A 7,495-nucleotide genomic window follows, 5' to 3' on the forward strand; every position below is an offset into this window, starting at 1 on the left:
AAAACAATACATAGACTTTAAATCTGAGATATTTTTATTGGGAATTATACTGGAAATATAAATGTTTTAACAGTGGCTAGAATTGTATTTGCTAAGAATTGGAAAAATGAAAAAATCCCTATGCAGGAGGAAATTATTAAGAAAATCATGGACTGTGCTGAAATGAGTAAATTGACATTTGAAATCAGAGAACAAGAAGATAAATAATTTTATATGATATGGGATTTATTTTATCAATGGTCAGATAAAAAGACATGGTAAAGAAATAGATTAGGAAGCTTTACAATAAAAAATTAATAGATTGATATAGAATACAATATAAAATATATAACCATTGGATGAATGTATAAGATTAAACTACAATGAAATCTAGAATATCTTGCATAAAATGATGGAAAAAGAGTTTAGTCGAATGAATGATTAATGATTGATAAATACATAAGCACATGTTAAATTGATGAGGTGAGAATTTATACAACTTGTATAATGGCAAAAAAAAAAGAAGATAGCACAAGAGATTGTAACCCACTGACACACTGTGTATATATAACTGAAAGATGGCTTTATGTTTTTATGTTTTGTTTTTATGTTTGTTGTAAAAAATAAAATCTTTATTTAAAAAAAGATAATCTGGTGCTCAAATTGGGCTGAATGGGAATGGAGACAATTGCTGCACTTTGTCATGAAGCTTTTTGACAAGCTTCCCTTTGTTCTTTTGCTAAATATCAGGGCTCCGTCATCCATCCCCATTCAGATCATGAGTCTCTAGCCGCATCTGTCAGAGTTATAAAAAAAACCCCAATATTTATTAGGAGTGAACATGCTGGCGCTACTTGGGTGCAGCCGATTCTGAGACACATCATTCATTTCACCCTTGACCCTAGTCTTCCTCCTACCCTCTGGGTGTATATTCTCCAAAGGGATGCATCCATAGCCAAGAATCATCAATCATGCTCTTCAGTAATAATCTTGCACGCTATAGCCATTATCTATGAAAGCATTTAAGGAATGCACTACTTCCCCCACTCCCTTTCTGCTGTCAGCTCTAAAAGATCAGAGAAATATTTTTGAGTTGACACTAAATATGATGAATTTGCTAAATATGATGAATGGCAGAGGTGGATGAGGTGCAGAGTTAAATCCCATGTAACAAAACAAATAGTTCCATATAATCTATACAAACATCTAGCACCACTAATGCAGGTAGTCCTCAACCTATGACCACAACTGAGCCCAAAAATGCTAAGTGAGACAGTTGTTCAGTGAATTTTGCCCTGTTTTACGACCTTTCTTGCCACAGTTGTTAAGCAAATCAGTGTAGCTGTTAAGTTAGTAACCCAGTTGTTAAGTGAATCTGGCTTCCCTATCGATTTTGCTTGTCAGACACTCACAAAAGGGGATCACATGACCCCAGGGTACCACAATCATCATGAAGATGAATCAGTTGCCACTTCTGATCATGTGATCGTGAGGATGTGGTCTCAAGTGTGAAAAGTGGTCCTAAGTCATTTTTTTCCAGTGCTGTTCTAATTTTGAACTATTGTAAGTTGAGGACTATGTGTAGTAACAGCTCAGCACTCTTAGAGGAAGAGCCAAGGATCTAGAAGAATCTGAATTAATTTTGTGTGCATTTTGGCTCATTGGTTTTTTTAAAATACACAGTTGCTCTTGAGAGTAAAGTTTATTGCCTAAAAAGCATGCACGCAAGCACGCACACACACTTTTTTTAACAGACCCAGAGAATCCAAACTCAATAGAATGGTCATTTGGGCTACCAGGTTTCCTTTACATTTCTCCATATTTTAGAACAAGGTAGCTTTTTAAAAGCAATATGGCTATGTTAACCCACCAGAACTTTTCTAACCCATTTAAAGCAGCTGCAAGTCCGTCCCCCCCAAACTGTTCAACTTTTTTAGAAGCAGCCCTTGCCAGCGGTCTCCACAGTTCAATGAAACAAAACAGGGTGTGCATTTGCTCTCCAGCAGGAACAAGTGGGTGCAGTTTTCAAAGCAACTATGTAAATCTAGAAAAAAAATTGCTTTGACAGCTCAAAACGGTAATGAAAAGGTTAAAATACAAATGTTGAAATACATTTTATAGTGCTCTTTTCAGATTAAATAGCATGGAGGCATGGTGACAAGAGAATCAATTCCTTCCTCCCTCTCCTCAGTCATATAAATCGATCTCACAGGAAATAAAATCAATATTTACTTTTAGCTACCATCAGCACTCTTTTTAATTGTTAAGAATTAAAATGCAGATATCGAGTATGGATGAAGTTCATTATAGAAAAAGCCCAGTTCACAGGTCTATAGTTTCTTATAAATCTGTTACAAAAATGAAGTTCATACACATTCTAATCTAGGCAAATGAAGAGCCTCCTGCTCAAAATTTCCAAAAAGGAAATGGTGAGGTTTTATGATGTAGAATAGTACAAGACTGAGTTTCAAATAAAACTATGTACAAATGATGAATATATTATTTCTATGAAGTATAAACATGAAGTTTGAGACAGAAGAATAATAGCAATAGCACTTAGACTTATATATTGCTTCAGAGGGCTTTACAGACCTCTCTAAGTTCATTTTACACAGTCAGCATATTGCCGCCAACATTCTGAAAGTCCAACAATCTGAAAGGTCCAACAAGTGAAAGAATGTATGATAATTTTGTTGATTGAATATACAAATGGCTAGGTGAGAAAATACATGGTTGAAGGGACTGAAATTCATATTATGGTATAGTATTTAAGAAAAATATATATAAAATAATGCATTGTTGACATTTCTTATCAGACAAATTATCTAGAAGCTATAAAAGTAATGTCAGCATTCCAAGCAATGCACCCATAGAAAGCAGCACTCTGAGACAGAAATATTCCTCAAAGAACAATTTATTGGCTATTTCATATTGGCACAACTGGTGAGAGCCAACTCTAAAGTTCCTGCAGGTTTCATTAAAAAGTAAAAGTTTCCTCTTTCCCCCAAGTCACTGGTCACACTGTCCAATCAAGGTGCTAGCTGGTTGCCTGGTTACTTCACTCCTCCTTTGGCCATCCACCTGTGAGAATGTCCTTGGTTCCCACAGGAAAACTGTATTGTTTTGGCTACAACTCCCATCTAGCTATTTCTCTCCCCCCCACCCCTGTTGTGTGGCAACCCTGAAGCCTCCCAAACGGCCTCAGCTAGGTTCACTTCAGAGTTGACAGGTACTTCAAATGTATACTAGAAAGATAAACATAATGAAGGGATATATTATCATATATGGTGAAAGTTCCAACATTTTAAAAACACCCATACATACATAAATTCAAAATATTTTCAAAATTAAGATACAATTAAAACTAGAGGCTTTTCTTCAGGATTAATGGCAAACACCTAGAAAAAAGGAAGGAAAGAAACATCAAACCCCAAAGAGGTTTTACAGGTAGTCCTTGAGTTACGAATGTTATGGAGCCTGCCAATTACTTTCATAACCTGAGGATTTGTAGGAGTGAATCGCATAACTTTACCAAGATCACTCCCTGCTTTTGCCTACACATTTGCTAATTGAATGAGTTGGCCGTTAACTGCACATGAAGTATCTCAAGGTGGGGAACAGGCCATCTGCTTCAGACTACCCAAGGCCTTTTCTGACCCACTGTGATATCTCATGCTCCCTCCCCTGGGATCCCGACAATTGCTTGACCCTGATCCTGCTGCACCAAGTCACTTACCTTGTGAAGATCTGTCTCTTCTCCAGCCTCTCTCCTGTGGTTTCTTTGCCTGCTTGCAGTCTTAGCACAAAACGTGTTTGCAAGCTGATGAGACTTCAGGGCAGTGAAATCACCTTGCTTCAAGCCTCCATCAGCTTGCAAACACCTTTCACATCTTTCCACTTTTGGTGCAAAGAGTATTTGTAAGACAATGGGAGGCTTCAAACAGCCATTTCATTGCCCCAAAGTCTCGTCGGCTTGCAAATGCTTTTTGTGCCATATCAGTCTTGGTGCTAAGAGTGTTTGCAAGCCAACACAATCTTCAATTAGGATGGCATGCTTTTCTGTAGTATGGAAGGTGTACTGTACATAGATATTTTCAAAGACATTATGTGAGGAATACTTTACTCTTGGTATGTGAAAAAAATCAATCTGCAAAATTATAGGAAAATACCAGTCTGGTTTTCTACAATGTAAACATTGATACATCCAAATCTTATTAACTTGGAAAAAATTGTACTTTATAAAGATGTTGTCAATGAGAATGATGAACTTAAAACTAGACAAGAATTACAAAATCAAGGGGTGGACTTAGCTTGGTAGCCACAAAACTGAAAAAATTATAATTATTTATTAAGCTTTAAAATGGAAGATGAACAAGTTAAAGAAACAATGATAGTATGGGCAAAAAACTTTGGTTATACTATAAACCAGATAAATGGCAAAAACTTTGGAATACTAAGGACAAACTGACAATGGCTACTGCATATAAGGAAAATCTCTATAAGATGTTTTATAGGTGGCACTTGCCACTGACAAGACTAGCAAAAATGTTTAACAAAATGTCCACCAAATGTTCGAAGTGTAACCAGGCCCTAAGTACATTATCATATTTGGTGGGTGTTATATATTTGCATACTTACCTATGATAGGTTGGTCCATGGTGGCAGGAGATTTGAAGAGCCGTCATTGGCTATGAGCCGCGAGCAACCAGCTATAAAAAAGGCTGCTGCGGTTTCTCTGCATGCGATTACTAGAAAGAAAATAAAAAGGGAAAAAGGTCAACTGGGTCTCGAGTCTCTTTTCCCACAACACAACACTAGCAACGAAGGTGGGATAGTGAGACAAAGGAGCCCAGTTGTGCCCAGGGCAACGAGGACTGAGCGAGACGAAATGGCCAGGAACAACTCGCCATCCGCAACAACTGAAGACTGGGAATCCTACATCGACCGATTCCTCATGTTTCTAGAAGGGAGCGATCTCCAAGGAATATCCGAAAAGAGGATATTGAGGTCCCACAGTATTCAAAATGGCAAAGGCATTGGGTGCACCCAACGATGTAAAGACGATGACGTGGACGGACCTAGAGAAATTACTGCGAGCCCACTATGCACCAACCGTTTCATGCCTCATCAAAAGACACAAATTTTATCAGCGTGACCAAAAGGAAGATGAGAGCATTGGAGATTTTGTTGCAGCACTAAGAGACATTGGCAGAGCATGCGAATTTCTAAACATGGATGAGGCCATGAGGGACCATGTGGTCCTCGGATTAAAGGACCTTACACTACAGGGTTGACTACTAACAAAACATAAGATAACATTGAAGGAGGCAATAGAAGAAGCCACTGCAGCGGAAGCCACACAGAAATCGACAGCCACCATGTGACAAATGAATAAATTACCAAAGGAAACCCAAAAAGACACTAGTCAAACACACAATAAGACACCAGAAGGAACAAAAAAAACCCACCACCACAACACATCACGAGGATATCGAATCCCTATCAGAAGAAGAAGAGGAAGAGGAAGAGGAAGAGGTAAATCAACTCCAGTCGGAAAAAGGTAGACGGGAGCAAAATGAAAGAAAGTCAGAATTCTGTTGTGCTGGGTGCGGAGGAAACCATCCACGTTCCAAATGCCGTTTCTTCTATGCTATTTGCAGGTACTGTGAACCGCGGGGACACATAGCTAGGGCATGCTGAACTAAAAATAACTATGGCCCTAGACAAAGATGGAATACTCCCCCCCCGCCCCCCGAGAGAGGGAAAAGCAAATAGGGAGCCATTGGAGTCAAGAAAACAGAAACAAGCGATGGAAAGAAGCAAACAGAAAAGAGGAAACACATCAAACAATAACCATTGGGCACTCAAACTCAATCAATGCAAAAAAGGTACATGTGCAAGTCACCATAGAAGGCCAGCCATGTGAGATGGAGGTGGACTCAGGCTCGTATTTATCAATGGTATCGTGGGATACCCTAAAAAGACTAATACCTGATATAAACAAGGGAGAGCTCGAAATACAAAAACTCACACTAAAGGACTACCAGGGAAACAGAATTCCTGTAGTAGGTACCGGACATTTCAAAGTTGAATTAAAAAAACACACTAAAGTCCTTCCATTAACCATAGTCGACTGGGATCGACCCATCCTACTGGGACTCAAATGGTTTGCACCATTAGGAATTGGAGTAACCAGAATAAACAGCATTACTGAGACAGACTGGGAAGAGAACCTGATGAAAGAATTCCAGGACATCTTCAACGGAGAACTGGGCAAGTACCAAGGGCCCCCTATCTCATTTAATTTAAATCCAAATATAGTCCCTATAAGATTAAAGGCAGGCGAGTTCCTTTTGTGTTAAAACCAAAAATTGATGAACAATTAGATAAACTTATTACACAGGGGTTATTAGAACCAATAGACCATGCAAGGTGGGAAACCCCAATTGTTACCCCTATTAAACCAGATGGGTCAGTATGTATCTCCGGGGACTACAAAGCAACCCTTAACCATGCGCTACAGCAAAGCACATACCCAGTTTCGGTGGTATAGCACCTATTACATTCTTTGTGGGGAGGTAAAATCTTCGTGAAATTGGACCTTGCGCAAGTCTACCAACAATTACCAGTTGACCCAGAAACAGCGGAAGCACAAACAATTGTGACACACAGGGGGGCATTCAAATGCAACAGACTGCAATTCGGAGTTAGTGTGGTCCCAGGGGTATTCCAGAGTTTAATGGAACGCCTATTGCAAGGAATAAAGGGGGTGGTACCATACTTTGACGATGCATTAATATCAGACAAGGACAAAGCACAACTGAAAGACCGCCTAAGGGAGGTCTTAAAAAAGTTTAAAGAGGCGGGACTTAAAGTAAAAAAAGAGAAGTGCCAATTAGCCACCGACAAAGTCAAATTCCTGGGATACCTCATAGACAAAGAAGGGATCCACCCCACTGAAAACAAAATCAGAGCAATAAAGGAAGCTCCCAGACCCAAAAATAAAACAGACTTGCAAGCCTTCTTGAGACTTATTAATTTTTACAATGTATTCTTGCCACAGAAAGCAATGATGGCGGAACCACTACACAGGTTGCTTGATAAGAAAGCTACCTGCACCTGGGGGCGACGAGAAGAAACAGCATTCCAGGAAATAAAAAACTTACTTACATTAGACTGTGTGCTAATACAATACAGCAAAACCCTTCCAATAATATTAACATGCGATGCATCACCATTCAGCATTGGTGCCATACTCAGCCACGTATTACCCGATGGAAGAGAAGCACCTATCGCATTCTATACAAAAACTCTGTCTAAACCGGAGCGGAATTACAGCCAACTAGACAGAGAGGCATTGGTCGCAATAACAGGAATAAAACGTTTCCACAAGTATATCTATGGCAGACCCTTTTCACTTGTCACAGACCATAAACCTCTTCTAGGAATCCTCGCAGGAAACAAAGCTACACCTAACATACTGTCACCGCAGATGACGAGGTGGTCAGAATTCGTA

The sequence above is a fragment of the Pseudonaja textilis genome, chromosome 1, assembly GCF_049901715.1.
Source record: "Pseudonaja textilis isolate UNSWEBS1 chromosome 1, rPseTex1.2, whole genome shotgun sequence".
NCBI classification, from domain to species: Eukaryota; Metazoa; Chordata; class Lepidosauria; order Squamata; family Elapidae; genus Pseudonaja; species Pseudonaja textilis.